Genomic DNA, 21,884 nt, shown 5'->3' on the forward strand with positions numbered 1-21,884 from the left:
AGAGCGGTGCCTGGTTTCCTCCAAACATGACGCCTGGCATTCACGCCAAAGAGTTCAATCTTTGTCTCATTAGACCAGAGAAATTTGTTTCTCATGGTCTGAGAGTCCTTCAGGTGCATTTTAGCAAACTCCAGGCGGACTGATATGTGCTTTTTACTAAGGAGTGACTTCCGTCTGGCCATTCTACCATACAGGCCTGATTGGTGGATTGCTGCAGAGATGGTTGTCCTTCTGGAAGGTTCTCCTCTCTCCACAGAGGAATGCTGTAGCTCTGACAGAGTGACCATCAGGCTCTTGGTCACCTCCCTGACTAGGGCCCTTCTCCCCGATCGCTCAGTATAGTAGGCCTGCTAGCTCTAGGAAGAGTCCTGGTGGCTCCGAGCTTCTACCAGTTACGGATAATGGAGTCCACTGTGCTCACTGGGACTTTCAAAGCAGAAGATATGTTTCTGTACCCTTCCCCAGATTTGTGCCTTGAGACAATCCTGTCTCGGAGGTCTACAGACAATTCCTTTAACTTCATGCTTGGTTTGTGCTCAGACAAGCACCGTCAAGTGTGGGACCTTATATAGACAGGTGTGTGCCTTTCCAAATAATGTCCAATCAACTGAATTTACCACAAGTGGACTCCAGTTAAGCTGTAGGAACATCTGAAGGATGATCAGTGGAAACAGGATGCACCTGAGCTCAATTTTGAGCTTCATGGCAAAGGCTGTGAATACTTATGTACATGTGATTTCTTAGTTTTTTATTTTTAATAAATTTGCAGAAATCTAAAAAAAATATTCACATTGTCATTATGGGCTAATGTGTGTAGAATTTTGAGAGAAAAAAATGAATTTATTCCATTTTGGAACAAGGCTGTAACATAACAAAATGTGGAAAAATTAAAGCGCTGGGAATACTTTCCGGATGCACTTTCCAATGCTAGCAACCCCGCTAGGTACCAATGCAGATGACATTGCATCGCATGCGAATCGTCCTACTGTGTACCCATCTTAATTGAGGAAGGACCCCATGTGTAGGGACCGATCGGGCCTGTCCCTCTAGTGGTGTAGTAGACTCTGGCATTGTGCAGATCTCAGGTAATATGGCGCCCGTACAGCGTTCGTGGGGACATCTCTATTGTGCGTGTGCAAATCACCGGAAAATCGCAGCGACGGCCATTTTCTCAGTGAAATTTGCAGCTCCGCTGCCAGTGCCAGCCCATGTGCAACAGACTCCTTGCACCCATTACTGATATGCCAGTGATGTTACTGTATTACAGGGTCAGTTACCTGGCAGAGCAGGAACATGGATGAACAGACCATGCACTATAGTATCCATGTTGTCTGTAGGCTATGGGGTCTATTTACTAAAGGGGGGGTACTGACAGCAGAGCCGGATTAAGACCATGGGGGGCCCGGGGTACTTTAGACAGTGGGGCCCCTATTGAAGAGAGGGGTGGGGCACACCTATTATCGGGGCCTAATGCCCACCATGCGCCCTTGGGCCGGGAGGGCCCGACTATAAATGGCCACGGGCCGAGAGGGCCCGACTACATACCCACAGGCCGGGAGGGCCTGACTGTACCTACGGGCCTAGTGCCCGATCCCTGAAGGTCTAGGGAGGAAAGGATGGGGGGGTGAGATCAGCCTCACCTGGTCCGGGTCATCTTCCATCAGGAGCACGGCCACCGGAGCTCTTCTCCCTCCGTCCGGCTCTTCACTGCTCTTCAGCGCGGCCTCCCTCTTCGGCTCCCGCCCGGTGTCTTCTGCGCTCTTCTGCGCGGTCGTCTTCTTCGGCTTCCGCCCGGCGTCTGACTTCAGATGCCGGGGGCGGGGCCTATGATGCGGTGAGCACCGATTGGCTCGCCGCGCCATCTTCTGATTGGCCGGCGCCCCGCGGCGCCGGGTTTGAACTCCCGCCGCCAGCGCGTCAGATTGGCTGCCAAAACGGCGCCAAGTTTAAAGCGCCGCTGCCCGTCGCCACTTCCAGTCTGGTGCAGGGAAACACCTGGTCCCTGTACCAGACACCCGCCGCTTACTGAAAGGTCACCGCTGTACTCTGCAGGGGACGCAGATCCCCTGCACCCTGCCGCTCTGATGTGCCCTGGAACACAGGGCACATCTCTACAGCACCACAGATTGGATCGGAAGAGAGATCCGATCTGTGGTGTGGCAGGGGGCCCTTTTGGAAAGGGGGGCCCGGGGGTACGTATCCCCGGGACCCCCCCCCCTTAATCCGGCTCTGACTGACAGAAGAGATGTGTGCTGAGCGAGCTTAACACCAGACCGCTCAGCACACATCTCTCCCCCCGCTCAGCACAGCGGATGTGCTGAGCAAGGGGGGGGGGGACGGACGGGGGGCTGCTCACTTCACACAGCGGTGAAGTGAGCAACCCGCTAGATTGAGCCTGCATGCATGCAGGATCAATCTAGCACCAGCGATAGCGATGCGCGGCTATCGCTGGGGGGCATACACACGACAGATCCCTGCTTAAAATCTAAGCAATCTAGTCAGATTGCTTAGATTTTAAACACAGATCTCTCCGTGTGTACCCCCCTTAAGCCTTGGATGGGGATAAAGTACCAGCCAATCAGCTCCTAACTGCCATGTCACAGGCTGTGTTTCAAAATGGACAGCAGCTGATGGCTGGTACTTTATCTCCATCCAAGGCTTAGTAAATAGACCTTTCTCTTACGTCCTAGAGGATGCTGGGGACTCCGTAAGGACCATGGGGATAGACGGGCTCCGCAGGAGACATGGGCACTTTAAGAAAGACTTTAGATCTGGTGTGCACTGGCTCCTCCCTCTATGCCCCTCCTCCAGACCTCAGTTTGATACTGTGCCCAGAGGAGATGGGTGCACTTCAGGGAGCTCTCCTGAGCTTCCTGACAGAAAGTATATTTGTTAGGTTTTTTATTTTCAGGGAGCCTGCTGACAACAGACTCCCTGCATCGAGGGACTGAGGGGAGAGAAGCAGACCTACTTCTGTGAGTTTCAAGGCTCTGCTTCTTAGGCTACTGGACACCATTAGCTCCAGAGGGAGTCAGAACACAGGTCTCACCATGGAGTTCGTCCCGGAGCCGCGCCGCCGTCCTCCTCACAGAGTCGGAAGATAGAAGCCGGGTGAGTATGAGAAGAAAAGAAGACTTCAGAGGCGGCAGAAGACTTCATGATCTTCACTGAGGTAACGCACAGCAGTGCAGCTGTGTGCCATTGCTCCCACACACCTCACACACGGCAGTCACTGTAAAGGTGCAGGGTGCAGGGGGGGTGCCCTGGGCAGCAATATAAACCTAATTTCTGGCAAAAGAGATATATATACAGCTAGGCACTGTATATATAAAGAGCCCCCGCCAGTTTTTATTATATTTAAGCGGGACAGAAGCCCGCCGCCGAGGGGGCGGGGCTTCTCCCTCAGCACTCACCAGCACCATTTTCTTCACAGCACAGCTGAGAGGAAGCTCCCCGGACTCTCCCCTGCTTATCCACGGTGAAAGGGGGTTTCAGAGAAGAGGGGGGGGCACATAATTGGCAGCAAATAATAGTATTACAGCGCTACTGGGTAAACACATTGTGTGTTTTTCCTGGGGTATTAGCGCTGGGTGTGTGCTGGCATACTCTCTCTCTGTCTCTCCAAAGGGCCTTGTGGGGGAACTGTCTTCAGATAAGAGGATTCCCTGAGTGTGTGGTGTGTCGGTACGTGTGTGTCGACATGTCTGAGGTAAAAGGCTCTTCTAAGGAGGAGATGGAGCAAATGTGTGTGTGGTGTCTCCGTCGACAACGCCGACACCTGACTGGATATGTGGAATTAAGTGCTGAGGTAAATTTATTGCACAAAATATTAGAGAACAGACAGGGAATCTACCCATGTCTGTCCCTATGTCGCAGGGACCTTCAGAGTCTCAAAACGCCCACTATCCAAAATAATAGACACTGATACCGACACGCAGTCTGATTCCAGTGTCGACTACGATGATGCAAAGTTACAGCCAAAACTGGCAGAAAAGTATTCAATATATGATTATTGTAATAAAAGATGTTTTGCATATCACTGATGACCCATCTGTCCCTGACACGAGGGTACACATGTTTAAGGGGAAGAAAGCTGAGATAACATTTCCCCCCTCTCATGAACAAAATGAATTGTGTGAAAAAGACCGGGAATCTCCAGACAAGAAACTGCAGTTTCCCAAAAGAATTCTCATGGCGTATCCTTTCCCTGCTAGGGCCAGGATACGATGGGAATCCTCCCCTAGGGTGGACAAGGCGTTGACACGTTTATCCAAAAGGTAGCGCTGACATACCAAGATACAGCTACCCTCAGGGATCCTGCAGATAGCATGCAGAAAAGTACTTTGAAGTCCATTTACACACATTCTGGTACACTACTCAGACTGGCGATTGTGTCGGCAGGGGTTCATAGCGCTGTAGCAGCGTGGACAGATACCTTATCAGCGGAGATTGAAACCTTAGATAAGGATACCATGTTATTTGACCCTAGGATATATAAAAGATGCTGTCTTATATATAAGACATGCTCAAAGAGACATTGGTCTACTGGGTTCTAGAGTCAACGCTATGTCGATTTCTGCTAGACGTGTCCTGTGGAACATGCACTGGACAGGTGATGCCGACTAAAGGAGGCATAAGGAGGTTTTACCTTACAAGGGTGAGGAATTGTGTGGAGAAGGGCTCTCGGACCTGGTCTCCACAGCTATAGCTGGTAAATCTGATCTTTTGCCTTATATTCCCTCACAGCCTAAGAAAGCACGACATTATCAAATGCAGTCCTTTCGGTCGCAGAAAAACAAGAAAGTACGAGGAGTGTCCTTTCTTACCAGAGGTAAGGGCGCGGGGCACAGCTAGTTCCCAGGAACAGAAGTCCTCCCCGGCCTCTACTAAATCCACCGCATGACGCTGGGGCTCCGCTAAGGGAGTTCGCCCCAGTGGGAGCATGTCTTCGACTCTTCAGCCACATCTGAGTTCACTCACAGGTGGATCCCTGGGCAATAGAAATTGTTTCTCAGGGTTACAAGCTGGAATTCGAAGAGGTGCCTCCTCGCTGGTTTTCCTTTTCGGCCCTACCGGCTTCTTCCCCAGAAAGGGAGATAATATTAAATACAATTCACACATTATATCTCCAACAGGTGGTGCTCAAGGTTCCCCTCCTTCAACAAGGAAGGGGATATTACTCAACCTTGGCTGTAGTCCCGAAACCGGACGGTTCGGTCAGACCTATTTTAAAATTAAAATCTCTGAACCTATACTTGAAAAGGTTCAAATTCAAGGGGGAATCGCTCAGAGCGATCATCGCCAGCCTGGAAGAGGGGGGATTTTATGGTGTATCTAGACATAAAGGCTGCATACCTTCATGTTCCCATTTATCCACTCCATCAGGCATACCTGAGAATTACGGTACAGTATTGTCATTACCAATTTCAGGGTAATTGGCGGAAATTATGGTGCTCCTACGCAAGCAAGGAGTCACAATTATCCCATACTTGTGCGATCTCCTAATAAGGGCGAGATCAAAAGAGCAGTTGTTAAACAGCGTGTCACTTTCGCTGAAGGTTTCACAGCAACTCGGCTGGATTCTCAATATCCCGAAGTCACAGTTGGTTCCTATTACTCGTCTGCCCTTCTTGGGTATGATTCTGAATACGGACCAGAAATGGGTTTATCTTCTGATAGAGAAGGCCCAGGAACTAATGACTCTGGTAAAACACCTATTAAAGCCAAAACAGGTGTCAGTGCATCACTGCACTCGGGTCCTGGGAAAGATGGTGGCATCTTACGGGGCCATTCCCTTCGGCAGGTTCCATGCGAGGACTTTCCAATGGGATCTACGGAACAAGTGGTCCGGATCACATCTACAAATGCATCAGTTAATCACCCTGTCCCTTAGGGCCAGGGTGTCTCTCCTATGGTGGCTGCAGAGTGCTCACCTTCTGCAGGGTCGCAGGTTCGCTATCCAGGACTGGATTCTGGTAGCCATGGACACGAGCCTCCGAGGTGGGGGAGCAGTCACACAGGGAAGAAACTTCCAAGGTCTTTCGGTCAAGTTAAAAAACTTGTATTCAAATCAACATCCTGGAGCTGAGGGCCATATACAACGCCCTTCGGCAAGCGGAAACATTGCTTCGCGACCTACCGGTTCTGATCCAGTCAGACAACATCACCGCAGTGGCTCATGTAAACCGCCAAGGCGGCACAAAGAGCAGAGTGGAAATGGCAGAAGCCACCAGGATTCTCTGCGGGGCGGAAAATCATGTAAGCGCATTTTCAGCAGTTCATTCCGGGAGTGGACAACTGAGAAGCAGACTTCCTCAGCAAACACGACCTGCATCCAAGAGAGGACTTCTTTAGGAAGCCTTCGCACAGATTGCAAGTCAGTGGGAACTGCCACAGATAGACATGATGGCGTCCCGCCTCAACAAGAAGCTACAGAGGTATTGCACCAGGTCAAGAGACCCTCAGGCAGTAGTTGTAGATGCCCTAGTGACACTGTGGGTGTTCCAGTCGGTCTATGTATTTACCCCTCTTCCTCTCATACCCAAGGTGTTGAGAATGGTAGGAGGGAGAGGAATGAGAACAATCCTCATTGTTCCAGATTGGCCACGAAGGACCTGGTATCTGGATCTGCAGGAAATGCTCACAGAAGATCCGTGGCCTCTTCCTCTAAGACAGGACCGGTTGCAACAGGGGCCACGTCTATTCCAAGACTTACCGCGGCTGCGTTGGACGGCATGGCGGTTGAACACCGGATCCTAGCGGATAAGGGTATTCCGGATGAGGTCATTCCTACGCTAATAAAGGCTAGGAAGGACATGACATCTAAACATTATCACCGTATATGGCGAAAATATGTTTCTTGGTGTGAGGCCAGGAATGCTCCTACGGAAGAATTCCATCTGGGCCGTTTCCTTCACTTCCTGCAAACTGGAGTGATTTTCGGCCTAAAATTAGGATCTATTAAGGTTCAGATTTCGGCCTTATCCATTTTCTTTCAAAAGGAATTGGCCTCTCTCCCTGAAGTACAAACTTTTGTGAAGGGAGTACTGCATATTCAGCCTCCTTTTGTACCTCCGGTGACGCCTTGGGACCTTAACCTGGTGTTAAGGTTCATTAAGTCACACTGGTTTGAACCACTTAAAACGGTGGAGTTGAAAAATCTCACTTGGAAGGTGGTCATGTTATTAGCCTTGGCTTCGGCTAGGCGAGTGTCGGAATTAGCGGCTTTATCACATAAAAGCCCCTATCTGGTTTTCCATATGGATAGAGCGGAATTGCGGACCCGTCCTCAATTCCTGCCAAAAGTGGTTTCATCCTTTCATATGAACTATTGTGGTGCCTGTGGCTACGCGTGACTTGGAGGATCCCGAGTCCCTTGATGTGGTCAGGGTTTTGAAAATGTACGTGGCCAGATCGGCTACAGTCAGAAAAACAGAAGCACTGTTTGTCATGTATGCAACCAACAAGATTGGTGCCCCTGCTTCAAAGTAGACTATTGCTCGCTGGATCTGTAACACGATTCAGAAGGCGCATTCTACGGCGGTATTGCCGTTACCTAAATCGGTCAAGGCCCATTCCACTAGGAAGGTGGGCTCTTCTTGGGCGGCTGCCAGAGGGGCCTCGGCGCTACAGCTGTGCCGAGCTACTATTTGGTCGGGTTCAAACTCCTTTGCAAAGTTCTATAAGTTTGATACCCTGGCTGAGGAGGACCTCCTGTTTGCTCAATCGGTGCTGCAGAGTCATCCGCACTCTCCCGCCCGTTTGGGAGCTTTGGTATAATCCCCATGGTCCTTACAGAGTCCCCAGCATTCTCTAGGACGTAAGAGAAAATAAGATTTTAAACCTACCGGTAAATCTTTTTCTCGTAGTCCATAGAGGATGCTGGGCACCCGTCCCAAGTGCGGACTACTTCTGCAAGACTTGTATATAGTTATTGCTTAAATAAGGGTTATGTTATAGTCGCATCGGTCTTGGACTGATGCTATGTCGTTTTCATACTGTTAACTGGATAGTATATCACAAGTTATACGGTGTGATTGGTGTGGCTGGTATGAATCTTGCCCTTGGATTAACAAAAATCCTTTCCTCGTACTGTCCGTCTCCTCTGGGCACAGTTTCTCTAACTGAGGTCTGGAGGAGGGGCATAGAGGGAGGAGCCAGTGCACACCAGATCTAAAGTCTTTCTTAAAGTGCCCATGTCTCCTGCGGAGTCCGTCTATCCCCATGGTCCTTACGGAGTCCCCAGCATCCTCTACGGACTACGAGAAAAAGATTTACCGGTAGGTTTAAAATTTTATTATTTCCTCTATAATGGTTGGCCAAGCCTCTGTGGTGGCTGCCCACACCCCTTTAAGCATAGGCATCTACCTGGGCCTTTCATGCACCAGTCAGACACTGGCACTACATGTCCCAGAAATATCACCAATGTACACTTGCAGCTGCTGTCTCTTCCATAAGTATACCTCCATTGTATTAGAGTGACCATATTATCCTTTCTCTTACGTCCTAGAGGATGCTGGGGACTCCGTAAGGACCATGGGGGTATAGACGGGCTCCGCAGGAGACATGGGCACTCTAAGACTTTAGATGGGTGTGAACTGGCTCCTCCCTCTATGCCCCTCCTCCAGACCTCAGTTAGATCCTGTGCCCAGAGGAGACTGGATGCACTGCAGGGGAGCTCTACTGAGTTTCTCTGAAAAGACTTTTGTTAGGTTTTTTATTTTCAGGGAGCACTGCTGGCAACAGGCTCCCTGCTTCGTGGGACTGAGGGGAGAGAAGCAGACCTACTTTACTGATAGGCTCTGTTTCTTAGGCTACTGGACACCATTAGCTCCAGAGGGTCGGAACACAGGTGTCGTCCTCGCTGTTCGTCCCGGAGCCGCGCCGCCGTCCTCACAGAGCCGGAAGATAGAAGCCGGGTAAGTATATGAAGTAAGAAGACGACAAAGGCGACAGAAGACTTCAGTTCTTCAGAGAGGTACCGCGCAGCGGTCGCGCTGCGCGCCATTGCTCGCACACACACACAGGCACAGCAAGGGTGCAGGGGTGGCGCCCTGGGCAGCAATAATTACCTCACATAACACTGGCACCATTGTTAGATACTGCGGAGGCAGTATATTATAAAACCCCCGCCAGTATAAAAAAATGAGCGGGACCGAAGCCCGCCGTCGAGGGGGCGGGGCTTGATCCTCCAGCACTATCCAGCGCCATTTTCTCCACAGCATGCTGCAGAGAGGCTGCTCCCGGACTCTAACCTGCTGAACCAAGAAACGGGACAAAAAACGAGGGGGGGGCACATTTATTTGGCGCAAATCATATATATAAAAAAGCGCTGTATAGGCTGGGACTGTGTTTTCAGTGTCTAGTGGCGCTGGGTGTGTGCTGGCATACTCTCTCTCTCCAAAGGGCCTTATTGGGGGGCTGTCCCCATATTCATATATCCCAGTGTGTGTGGGGGTGTCAGCACGTGTGTGTCGACATGTCTGAAGCGGAAGGCTCGTCTAGGGAGGATGCAGAGCAGATGGTGGTGGTGTCTCCGTCGGCACAGCCGACACCTGATTGGTTGGACATGTGGAATGTGTTAAATGCTAATGTGACTTTATTACATAAGAGATTGGACAAAGCAGAGTCCAAGGACAAAGCAGGGAGTCAATCCATGGCTTTGACTGTGTCACAAGACCCTTCAGGGTCCTATAAATGTCCCTTTTCCCAGGTAGCAGACACTGATACCGACACGGATTCTGACTCCAGTGTCGACTATGATGATGCGAGGTTGCACCCAAGAGTGGCCAAGAGTATTCAATATATGATTATTGCAATAAAAGATGTATTACATATCACAGAGGACCCTTCTGTCTCTGACATGAGGGTCTGCATGTTTAAGGAAAAGAAACCTGAGGTAACGTTTCCCCCATCTCATGAGCTGAACGCTTTATTTGGAAAGGCTTGGGAAACTCCAGACAAGAGACTGCAGGTTCCCAAGAGAATTATTATGGCGTATCCTTTCCCCTCAAAGGACAGGTTATGGTGGGAATCCTTGCCCACGGTGGACAAGGCCTTGACGCGCTTATCCAAAAAGGTGGCGCTACCATCCCCGGACACGGCGGCCCTATAGGATCCTGCGGATTGCAGGCAGGAAACTACCTTAAAATCAATTTATGCCCATACGGGAGCCCTACTCAGGCCTGCAGTAGCGTCGGCATGGGTTGGTAGCGCAATTGCAGCGTGGGTAGATAGCTTGTCATCTGACATTGACACCTTAGATAAGGGTAGTATTTTGTTGACCTTGGTTCACATTAAGGACGCAGCGTTATATATGAGAGAGGCTGCGAGAGATATTGGGCTGTTGAGTTCAAGAACCAATGCCATGGCAGTGTCTGCTAGAAGGTCCCTGTGGACCAGTCAATGGACAGGTGATGCTGATTCAAAGAGACGTATGGAGGCTTTGCCTTACTAAGGTGAAGTTTTATTTGGGGAGGGCCTCGCGGACCTGGTTTCCACAGCTACCGCGGGTAAGTCTTCTTTTTTGCCTTATGTTCCCCCACAACAAAAGAAAACACCTCAATACCAGATGCAGTCCTTTCGGTCGCATAAGTTCAGAAAGGGTCGGGGCTCTTCCTTCCTCGCCAGAGGTAGAGGGAAAAGAACACCAGCTACAGCTAGTTCCCAGGAACAAAAATCCTCCCCGGCCTCTACACAATCCACCGCATGGCGCTGAGGCTCCGCTGCGGGAGTCCGCACCGGTGGGGGCACGTCTTCGTCTCTTCAGCCAGGTCTGGGTTCAGTCGGATTTGGATCCTTGGGTGGTCGAAATTGTATCCCAAGGCTACAAACGAGTTCAAAGATGTGCCTCCACACCGATTTTTCAAATCGGCCTTGCCAGCTTCTCCCCCAGAGAGGGAAATAGTTTCAGCTGCCATTCAAAAACTGTGTCAACAGCAGGTGATTATCAAGGTTCCCCTAGGGCAAAAGGGAAAAGGGTTTTATTCAACCCTGTTTGTGGTCCCGAAGCCGGATGGCTCGGTCAGACCAATTCTGAATCTAAAATCCCTAAACCTATATTTGAAAAGGTTCAAATTCAAGATGGAATCTCTCCGGGCAGTGATCTCCAGCCTCGAAGCGGGGGATTTTATGGTGTCACTAGACATAAAGGATGCTTACCTTCATGTCCCCATATATCCTACTCATTAGGCGTACCTGAGATTCGCTGTACAGGATTGTCATTACCAGTTTTAGACGTTGCCGTTTGGGCTTTCCACGGCCCCGAGAATTTTCACCAAGGTGATGGCGGAAATGATGGTGCTCCTGCGCAAGCAGGGGGTCACAATAATCCCATACTTGGACGATCTCCTGATAAAGGCAAGATCGAGAGATCAGTTACTAAAGAGCGTGTCTCTCTCCCTGAGCGTACTACAACAACACGGCTGGATTCTAAATCTACCGAAGTCGCAGTTGGTTTCGACAACTCGGCTGTCATTTTTGGGCATGGTTCTGGACACGGAAAAAAAGAGGGTTTTTCTCCCATTGGAAAAAGCCCAGGAACTCCAGAGCATGGTCAAGGACATGCTGAAACCAAAAAGAGTGTCAGTTCATCAATGCACTCGAGTATTGGGAAAAATGGTGGCGGCCTACGAGGCCATTCCGTTCGGCAGGTTCCATGCGAGAACTTTTCAGTGGAACCTTCTGGACAAGTGGTCAGGGTCCCATCTACAGATACATCAGAGTATAAGCCTGTCCCCCAAGGCCAGGGTCTCTCTCCTGTGGTGGCTCCAGAGTGCTCACCTTCTAGAGGGTCGCAGGTTCGGCATTCAAGATTGGGTTCTTGTGACCACGGACGCGAGCCTCACAGGATGGGGAGCTGTCACACAAGGAAGAAATTTTCAGGGAATATGGTCAAGCCAGGAGGCTTGTCTACACATCAATGTGCTGGAATTAAGAGCCATATACAACGGCCTGCAACAGCCGGAGAATTTTCTTCGCAATCTACCCGTTCTGATCCAATCAGACAACGTCACAGCCGTGGCGCATGTAAACCGCCAGGGCGGGACAAGGAGCAGAGCAGCAATGGCAGAAGCCACCAGGATTCTTCGCTGGGCAGAAAATCATGTAAGCGCTCTGTCAGCTGTCTTCATTCCGGGAGTGGACAACTGGGAAGCAGACTTCCTCAGCAGACACGATCTCCATCCAGGAGAGTGGGGACTTCATCAAGAGGTCTTTGCAGAGATAACAAGTCGTTGGGGACTTCCTCAAATAGACATGATGGCGTCACGCCTCAACAAAAAGCTTCGGACGTATTGTTCCAGGTCAAGGGACCCTCAGGCAGTGGCGGTGGACGCACTAGTGACACCGTGGGTGTTTCAGTCGGTCTATGTGTTCCCTCCACTTCCACTCGTCTCAAAAATATTGAGAATCATAAGACGAACAAGAGTGCAGACAATACTCATTGTTCCAGATTGGCCTCGAAGGGCCTGGTATCAGATCTTCAGGAAATGATCGCAGAAGATCCGTGGCCTCTTCCTCCCAGGGAGGACCTGTTGCAACAGGGGACCTGTGTGTTCCAAGACTTACCACGGTTACGTTTGACGGCATGGCGGTTGAACACTAAATCCTAGCTAGGAAAGGTATTCCGGGGGAAGTCATCCCTACTCTAATCAAAGCTAGGAAGGAGGTAACGGCGAAGCATTATCACCATATCTGCAGGAAATATGTTTCTTGGTGTGAGGCCAAGCATGCTCCTACGGAAGATTTTCAGCTGGGTCATTTTCTCCACTTTCTACAGACAGGAGTGGATATGGGCCTTAAGTTAGGCTCCATTAAGGTGCAGATTTCGGCCTTATCTATATTCTTTCAGAAGGAATTGGCTTCTCTCCCAGAAGTCCAGACTTTTGTAAAGGGAGAGCTGCACATCCAACCTCCTTTGGTGCCCCCAGTGGCACCATGGGACCTTAACGTGGTGTTATGGTTCCTTAAATCACACTGGTTTGAACCTCTTCAAACGGTGGAGTTAAAATTTCTCATGGCGGTTTTGTCTCACAAGAGCCCCTATCTGATTTTCCATGTGGATCGAGCGGAGTTGAGAACTCGTCCTCAATTTCTACCTAAGGTGGTTTCGTCGTTCCATATGAACCAACCTATTGTGGTGCCTGTGGCTACGGGTGACTTGGAGGATTCCAAGTCCCTTGATGTAGTCAGGGCCTTAAAAATTTATGTAGCCAGGACGGCTCGAGTTAGGAAAACAGAGGTACTGTTTGTCCTGTATGCGGCCAACAAGGTTGGCGCTCCTGCTTCTAAGCAGACTATTGCTCGCTGGATCTGTAACACGATTCAGCAGGACCATTCTACGGCTGGATTGCCGTTCCCAAATTCGGTAAAGGTCCATTCCACTAGGAAGGTGGGCTCTTCTTCGGCGGCTGCCCGAGGCGTCTCGGCAGTACAGCTGTGCCGAGCAGCTACTTGGTCGGGTTCAAACACTTTTGCAAAATTCTACAAGTTGATACGCTGGCTGATGAGGACCTCATGTTTGCTCAATCGGTGCTGCAGAGTCATCCGCACTCTCCCGCCCGGTCTGGAGCTTTGGTATAATCCTCATGGTCCTTACGGAGTCCCCAGCAGAGGCGTCACTAGGGTTGGTGTCACCCGGTGTGGTAACTCATGGTGTCACCCCCCACGTACTTCCTCCCATATTATACCACACGGAATCTTGGCGGGGGGTGGTGACGGGGCGTCGATGCACCGTTTCAGGGGCGTGGTCCGGACAACGCAGACGTTTCTGGACCATATGTGGGGCAGGCTGCAGTGGCTGCATGACAGCACACGCAGCCGCTGCGACCCAAAAGATGGCGGCCAGGCGACTGCCTTTACAGCTAGGCTGCGGAGGGAGAGGGCTACCCTTAAAATGCGAGCGCATCTATGTATAGCAATGCGCTCGCATATCAGCGGGGGGGGGGGCGGACTTGGCATGTGGGGTGCCCTTAACCTGTGCTGGGGAGCCCCCCCACATGCTAGAGAAAGCAGTTGTAGTTTTGCTACTTTTAGCAAAACTACTACTGATGCTGAATTAGGCCCAAAATCCATTGATATGTCAACAGTCATGGATGAGTGCATACACACGCACCCGCTAGCGACCCAAATATTAAAGCAAAAATTACGGGTAGCTGGAGCACTGCTTCCCACTACCCCTTATTATTCCCCCTTACTGCTCTGGGCAGTGGGAGCATCACTCTCCCGCTGTCTGCGTCCACAATTGAGGCGTTCTATTTCTGTCTGTGTAGTGGGAGCGTGCTACGGTACGCTCTGCTGCTCCAAACTGGCAGCTGAAACGACTGACAGCCAGCCAGGGAGTGACAGCAGCAGCCAGCAGGAGACTCCAAGTTCAATGAACTGCACACTGCATTACAGGTCCTCCCTATTGTAATGCAGCGGCAGCACTACAGAATGCAGTCTCCTCCCACTTCTCCCTCCCAGTATTGCTAGCGGCGCTGGCGGGCATGGTAACATCACGAAGACTGATGTCATAGCCAGTGCCAGATTAAGGTTCACATGGGCCTGGAGCTGAAATTCATGAAAGGCCTATTGTGTGCTGCCACAGGGGATGTGACTAGTGATGTGGGGGGCATGACCAGTGGTGTGGTGTGGTGGTGTGATCTGCATCATGGGTTGTATCAAGAGCCTTCCTTTAATTGCCCTGCCCCTACACACTTCCATCCTGCAGCTTGGCATATTTGCGTCAATCACGACTAGGGTGCACGTGTGCGTCTAAGTACAAGCACCCATAGGAATACATGAGCAGCGTACTAAACCGCAGCTCAGCTGGTGAAATGTGGTGTCATGTGGTGACATGTGGGGATATGGGGTATCATGTATTGAAATGTGGTGTCATGTGGTGACATGTGGGGATATGGGGTATCATGTATTGAAATGTGGTGTCATGTGGTGACATGTGGGGATATGGGGTATCATGTATTGAAATGTGGTGTCATGTGGTGACATGTGGGGATATGGGGTATCATGTATTGAAATGTGGTGTCATGTGGGGATATGGGGTATCATGTATTGAAATGTGGTGTCATGTGGTGACATGTGGGGATATGGGGTATCATGTATTGAAATGTGGTGTCATGTGGTGACATGTGGGGATATGGGGTATCATGTATTGAAATGTGGTGTCATGTGGTGAATTGTGGTGTTGTGGTGAAATGTGGCATCTTGGTGGTGACATGTGGGGATATGTGGTATCATGTGGTGTCTTAGAGGTGGCATTAGATGTACTTGGTGGTGGCACTGATTAATCTCCCCTACACAGCAACCGCAAACATATCCCTGTCCAAGAACCCATTACTGAAGCACTCCATCCACGTACATCCATTACCCCATCTCTCCCCAATTCATTATCAATCCCTCCTCCCAACACCCATTAGCACATTCATCCACCCACCCTTTCAGCTCCCATAAAGCTTCCCTCACAGCAGCACCCACACTACACTCACACAGCACCCATACTACGCTCACACAGCAGCACCCATACTACGTTCACACAGCACCCATACTACGCTCACACAGCACCCATACTACGCTCACACACATACTACGCTCACACAGCAGCATCCATACTACGCTCACACAGCACCCATACTACGCTCACACAGCAGCACCCATACTACGCTCAAACAGCACCCATACTACGCTCACACACATACTACGCTCACACAGCAGCACCCACTCTATGCTCACACAGCACCCATACTACGCTCACACAGCACCCATACTACGCTCACACACATACTACGCTCACACAGCAGCATCCATACTACGCTCACACAGCACCCATACTACGCTCACACAGCAGCACCCATACTACGCTCAAACAGCACCCATACTACGCTCACACACATACTACGCTCACACAGCAGCACCCACTCTATGCTCACACAGCACCCATACTACGCTCACACAGCAGCACCCATACTACACTCACACAGCAACCATACTACGCTCACACAGCAGCACCCATACTACACTCACACAGCACCCATACTACGCTCACACAGCAGCACCCACTCTACGCTCACACAGCACCCATACTACGCTCACACAGCAGCACCCACTCTACGCTCACAGCAGCACTCATACTTCACTCACACAGCAGCACCCATACTACGCTCACACAGCAGCACCCATACTACTCTCACACAGCAGCACCCATACTACTCTCACACAGCAGCACCCATACTACGCTCACACAGCAGCACCCATACTACGCTCACACAGCAGCACCCATACTACGCTCACACAGCAGCACCCATACTACTCTCACACAGCGGCACCCATACTACGCTCACACAGCACCCATACTATGCTCACACAGCAGCACCCATACTACACTCACACAGCAGCACCCGTACTACGCTCACACACCGGCACCCATACTACGCTCACACAGCAGCACCCATACTACTCACACAGCGGCACCCATACTACACTCTCCCCTACACAGCAACCGCAAACATATCCCTGTCCAAGAACCCATTACTGAAGCACTCCATCCACGTACATCCATTACCCCATCTCTCCCCAATTCATTATCAATCCCTCCTCCCAACACCCATTAGCACATTCATCCACCCACCCTTTCAGCTCCCATAAAGCTTCCCTCACAGCAGCACCCACACTACACTCACACAGCACCCATACTACGCTCACACAGCAGCACCCATACTACGTTCACACAGCACCCATACTACGCTCACACAGCACCCATACTACGCTCACACACATACTACGCTCACACAGCAGCATCCATACTACGCTCACACAGCACCCATACTACGCTCACACAGCAGCACCCATACTACGCTCAAACAGCACCCATACTACGCTCACACACATACTACGCTCACACAGCAGCACCCACTCTATGCTCACACAGCACCCATACTACGCTCACACAGCAGCACCCATACTACACTCACACAGCAACCATACTACGCTCACACAGCAGCACCCATACTACACTCACACAGCACCCATACTACGCTCACACAGCAGCATCCATACTACGCTCACACAGCACCCATACTACGCTCACACAGCAGCACCCATACTACGCTCAAACAGCACCCATACTACGCTCACACACATACTACGCTCACACAGCAGCACCCACTCTATGCTCACACAGCACCCATACTACGCTCACACAGCACCCATACTACGCTCACACACATACTACGCTCACACAGCAGCATCCATACTACGCTCACACAGCACCCATACTACGCTCACACAGCAGCACCCATACTACGCTCAAACAGCACCCATACTACGCTCACACACATACTACGCTCACACAGCAGCACCCACTCTATGCTCACACAGCACCCATACTACGCTCACACAGCAGCACCCATACTACACTCACACAGCAACCATACTACGCTCACACAGCAGCACCCATACTACACTCACACAGCACCCATACTACGCTCACACAGCAGCACCCACTCTACGCTCACACAGCACCCATACTACGCTCACACAGCAGCACCCACTCTACGCTCACAGCAGCACTCATACTTCACTCACACAGCAGCACCCATACTACGCTCACACAGCAGCACCCATACTACTCTCACACAGCAGCACCCATACTACGCTCACACAGCAGCACCCATACTACGCTCACACAGCAGCACCCATACTACGCTCACACAGCAGCACCCATACTACTCTCACACAGCGGCACCCATACTACGCTCACACAGCACCCATACTATGCTCACACAGCAGCACCCATACTACACTCACACAGCAGCACCCGTACTACGCTCACACACCGGCACCCATACTACGCTCACACAGCAGCACCCATACTACTCACACAGCGGCACCCATACTACACTCTCCCCTACACAGCAACCGCAAACATATCCCTGTCCAAGAACCCATTACTGAAGCACTCCATCCACGTACATCCATTACCCCATCTCTCCCCAATTCATTATCAATCCCTCCTCCCAACACCCATTAGCACATTCATCCACCCACCCTTTCAGCTCCCATAAAGCTTCCCTCACAGCAGCACCCACACTACACTCACACAGCACCCATACTACGCTCACACAGCAGCACCCATACTACGTTCACACAGCACCCATACTACGCTCACACAGCACCCATACTACGCTCACACACATACTACGCTCACACAGCAGCATCCATACTACGCTCACACAGCACCCATACTACGCTCACACAGCAGCACCCATACTACGCTCAAACAGCACCCATACTACGCTCACACACATACTACGCTCACACAGCAGCACCCACTCTATGCTCACACAGCACCCATACTACGCTCACACAGCAGCACCCATACTACGTTCACACAGCACCCATACTACGCTCACACAGCACCCATACTACGCTCACACACATACTACGCTCACACAGCAGCATCCATACTACGCTCACACAGCACCCATACTACGCTCACACAGCAGCACCCATACTACGCTCAAACAGCACCCATACTACGCTCACACACATACTACGCTCACACAGCAGCACCCACTCTATGCTCACACAGCACCCATACTACGCTCACACAGCAGCACCCATACTACACTCACACAGCAACCATACTACGCTCACACAGCAGCACCCATACTACACTCACACAGCACCCATACTACGCTCACACAGCAGCACCCATACTACGCTCACACAGCACCCATACTACGCTCACACAGCAGCACCCATACTACGCTCACACAGCACCCATACTACGCTCACACAGCAGCACCCACTCTACGCTCACACAGCACCAATACTACGCTCACACAGCAGCACCCACTCTACGCTCACAGCAGCACTCATACTTCACTCACACAGCAGCACCCATACTACGCTCACACAGCAGCACCCATACTACTCTCACACAGCAGCACCCATACTACGCTCACACAGCAGCACCCATACTACGCTCACACAGCAGCACCCATACTACGCTCACACAGCAGCACCCATACTACTCTCACACAGCGGCACCCATACTACGCTCACACAGCACCCATACTACGCTCACACAGCAGCACCCATACTACACTCACACAGCAGCACCCGTACTACGCTCACACACCGGCACCCATACTACGCTCACACAGCGGCACCCATACTACTCACACAGCGGCACCCATACTACACTCACACAGCAGCACCCATACTACGCTCACACACCAGCACCCATACTACGCTCACACAGCGGCACCCATACTACTCACACAGCGGCACCCATACTACACTCACACAGCGGCACCCATACTACGCTCACACAGCGGCACCCATACTACGCTCACACAGCACCCATACTACACTCACACATCGGCACCCATACTACGCTCACACAGCACCCATACTACACTCACACCGGCACCCATACTACGCTCACACAGCACCCATACTACACAGCACCCATACTACTCTTACACAGCACCCACACTTCATTCACACAGCACCCATACTACACTCACACAGCAGCACCCATACTACACGGCACCCATACTACACTCACACATCGGCACCCATACTACACAGCACCCATACTACACTCACACAGCTGCACCCATACTACGCTCACACAGCACCCATACTACACTCACACATTGGCACCCATACTACTCTCACATAGCACCCATACTACATTCACACAGTGGCACCCATACTATGCTCACACAGCACTCATACTACAGTCACAAGCGGCACCCATACTACATTAACACAGCCCCAATTAGCTCCCCCCCCCCCCCACCTAACACTCAGTAACCCAACAATTTCTACATCCCAATGCCCATTAACACATTCAGCCTCATACACACACACCTCATAAATCGATTCTGCTAATCATGGAGCATTTATAGAAGTTACCTGGCTGGCATCAAGCAGCACATCACCAGCAGCTCCTTCCTCCTGTAGTATAGTGTGGGAGGCGGAGCTTGTGTGTGTCAGGCTCAGGACCCGAGTGAGGAGAGAGTGTCCGGACTCTGGAGGAAAGGGGAGGGTCGGCCACTGCACTGCCTGCACGGCTCTGTACTGCGCTGCCTGCTGATCTCACTAAACAGGTGAGAGTGTCGGACTTTAGGAGGCGGGGCCTGGAAGAGGGGGTATGGTCTCAACCGTGGACCTGTGTTTCTCATGTCAGGGGATGGGGGTGCGTGTGAGTGCGCGGCTCGTTTTGGTGTCACCCTATTGAAGGGTGACACCCGGGTGCGGGCCGCACCCCCCGCACCCACCTCATGACGCCACTGGTCCCCAGCATCCTCTAAGACGTAAGAGAAAATAAGATTTTAAACCTACCGGTAAATCTTTTTCTCCTAGTCCGTAGAGGATGCTGTGCGCCCGTCCCAATGCGGACAATTTCTGCAAGGCTTGTATATAGTTGTTGCTTACATAAGGGTTATGTTACAGTTGTGATCAGTCTCTGGCTGATGCTGTTTTGTTCATACTGTTAACTGGTTTGGTATATTCCATGTTGTACGGTGTGTATGGTGTGGGCTGGTATGTATCTCGCCCTTAGATTAACAAAAATCCTTTCCTCGTACTGTCCGTCTCCTCTGGGCACAGTTCTTTAACTGAGGTCTGGAGGAGGGGCATAGAGGGAGGAGCCAGTTCACACCCATCTAAAGTCTTAGAGTGCCCATGTCTCCTGCGGAGCCCGTCTATACCCCATGGTCCTTAAGGAGTACCCAGCATTCTTTACGGACTAGGAGAAAAAGATTTACCGGTAGGTTTAAAATCTTATTTTTTACCTGGGACACTCATAAATTACACAGGTTCTGTGGCTGATTTAAACCAGCTGAAATGTAGGCTTGAAGTCAGCCAGCCACAGAACCTGTGTAATCTATGAGCGTCCCAGGTAAAAGGGATAATATGGTCACTCTAATTGTACTAAGTGCTTCGTATAGGTATTTGCTCCCATGAGGCAGACATGGTATACTGATACCTGTAGTTCACATGCAGTGATTGCAACCATGTGTTGCAGAACAAGCATTGGGGCACCCATCCTGGGACTGAACAGATAGACAGGCAGCTGCTGTGAGATCTTTCACTGATGTTAGACACATCAGCCTACAGTACATGTGACTTTCTCCCTGCCACAGCTGGAGATACTTGCAGGCCATACAACAAGGTAGCATGCATGAAGCCCCCTGCATACTCTTAACTAGTGTGATGGTTTTACTGCTGCTACTAATTCCTAATATCATCAACAATGGGATGTCTTATAAGGCAGGCACAATGCTATAGTGTTAACTGCCCTACACACTGGGCGATGTTGCAGGGCGATATGAACTATCTTGTTCAGTAATGAATGATAAATCGTTCATATCGCTCAGTGTGTATGCACCAACGATGAACGATGCGCGTCCCCGTAGTCGTTCATCGTTGGTTTTCCCTCATTCAGCATAGCATGCCAATTTGGACGATGGCCAAACAGGAGATAATCAAAAGAATTCAGTTAAAACTAATGTTCTCTCCAGACACAGGGGTATATTTACTAAGGTCCCGATTTTGACCGAGATGCCGTTTTTTCTTCAAAGTGTCATCTCGGTAATTTACTAAGCAAAAATCACGGCAGTGATGAGGGCATTCGTAATATTTTGGAAGTCCTAGGAAAAAATCACGAATCAATACACCATCGGTCAAATACGCCTGCAATTTGGTAGAAATCGGGAATTTACTAAAAAGTGCAAAACACAAACACTGCCGACAATAGCCAAACACTGCTGTGATGAAATACAAATCGTGAAAAAGTGCTAAAAAAAAACAGACCTGCTTTTTTATCCCGTGTTTGTATAGGCATGCACGGATCCATGAGATCCGTGCATGTT

The 21,884-nt window shown here is 50.7% G+C and overlaps 1 protein-coding gene across 1 annotated transcript in view; it reads right to left on the minus strand.

Moving 5' to 3' along the window:
- The window catches only part of TRIM36 (tripartite motif containing 36), a 173,587-nt gene extending 153,592 nt beyond the window's left edge, over positions 1-19,995 (minus strand). The window contains exon 1 of the mRNA XM_063964150.1: positions 19,924-19,995. The gene's annotated coding sequence lies outside the window, so the exon portion shown is untranslated. The remainder of the gene's footprint in view (positions 1-19,923) is intronic.
- Positions 19,996-21,884: the final 1,889 nt, after the last annotated feature.

The sequence above is a fragment of the Pseudophryne corroboree genome, chromosome 1, assembly GCF_028390025.1.
Source record: "Pseudophryne corroboree isolate aPseCor3 chromosome 1, aPseCor3.hap2, whole genome shotgun sequence".
Lineage (NCBI taxonomy): Eukaryota > Metazoa > Chordata > Amphibia > Anura > Myobatrachidae > Pseudophryne > Pseudophryne corroboree.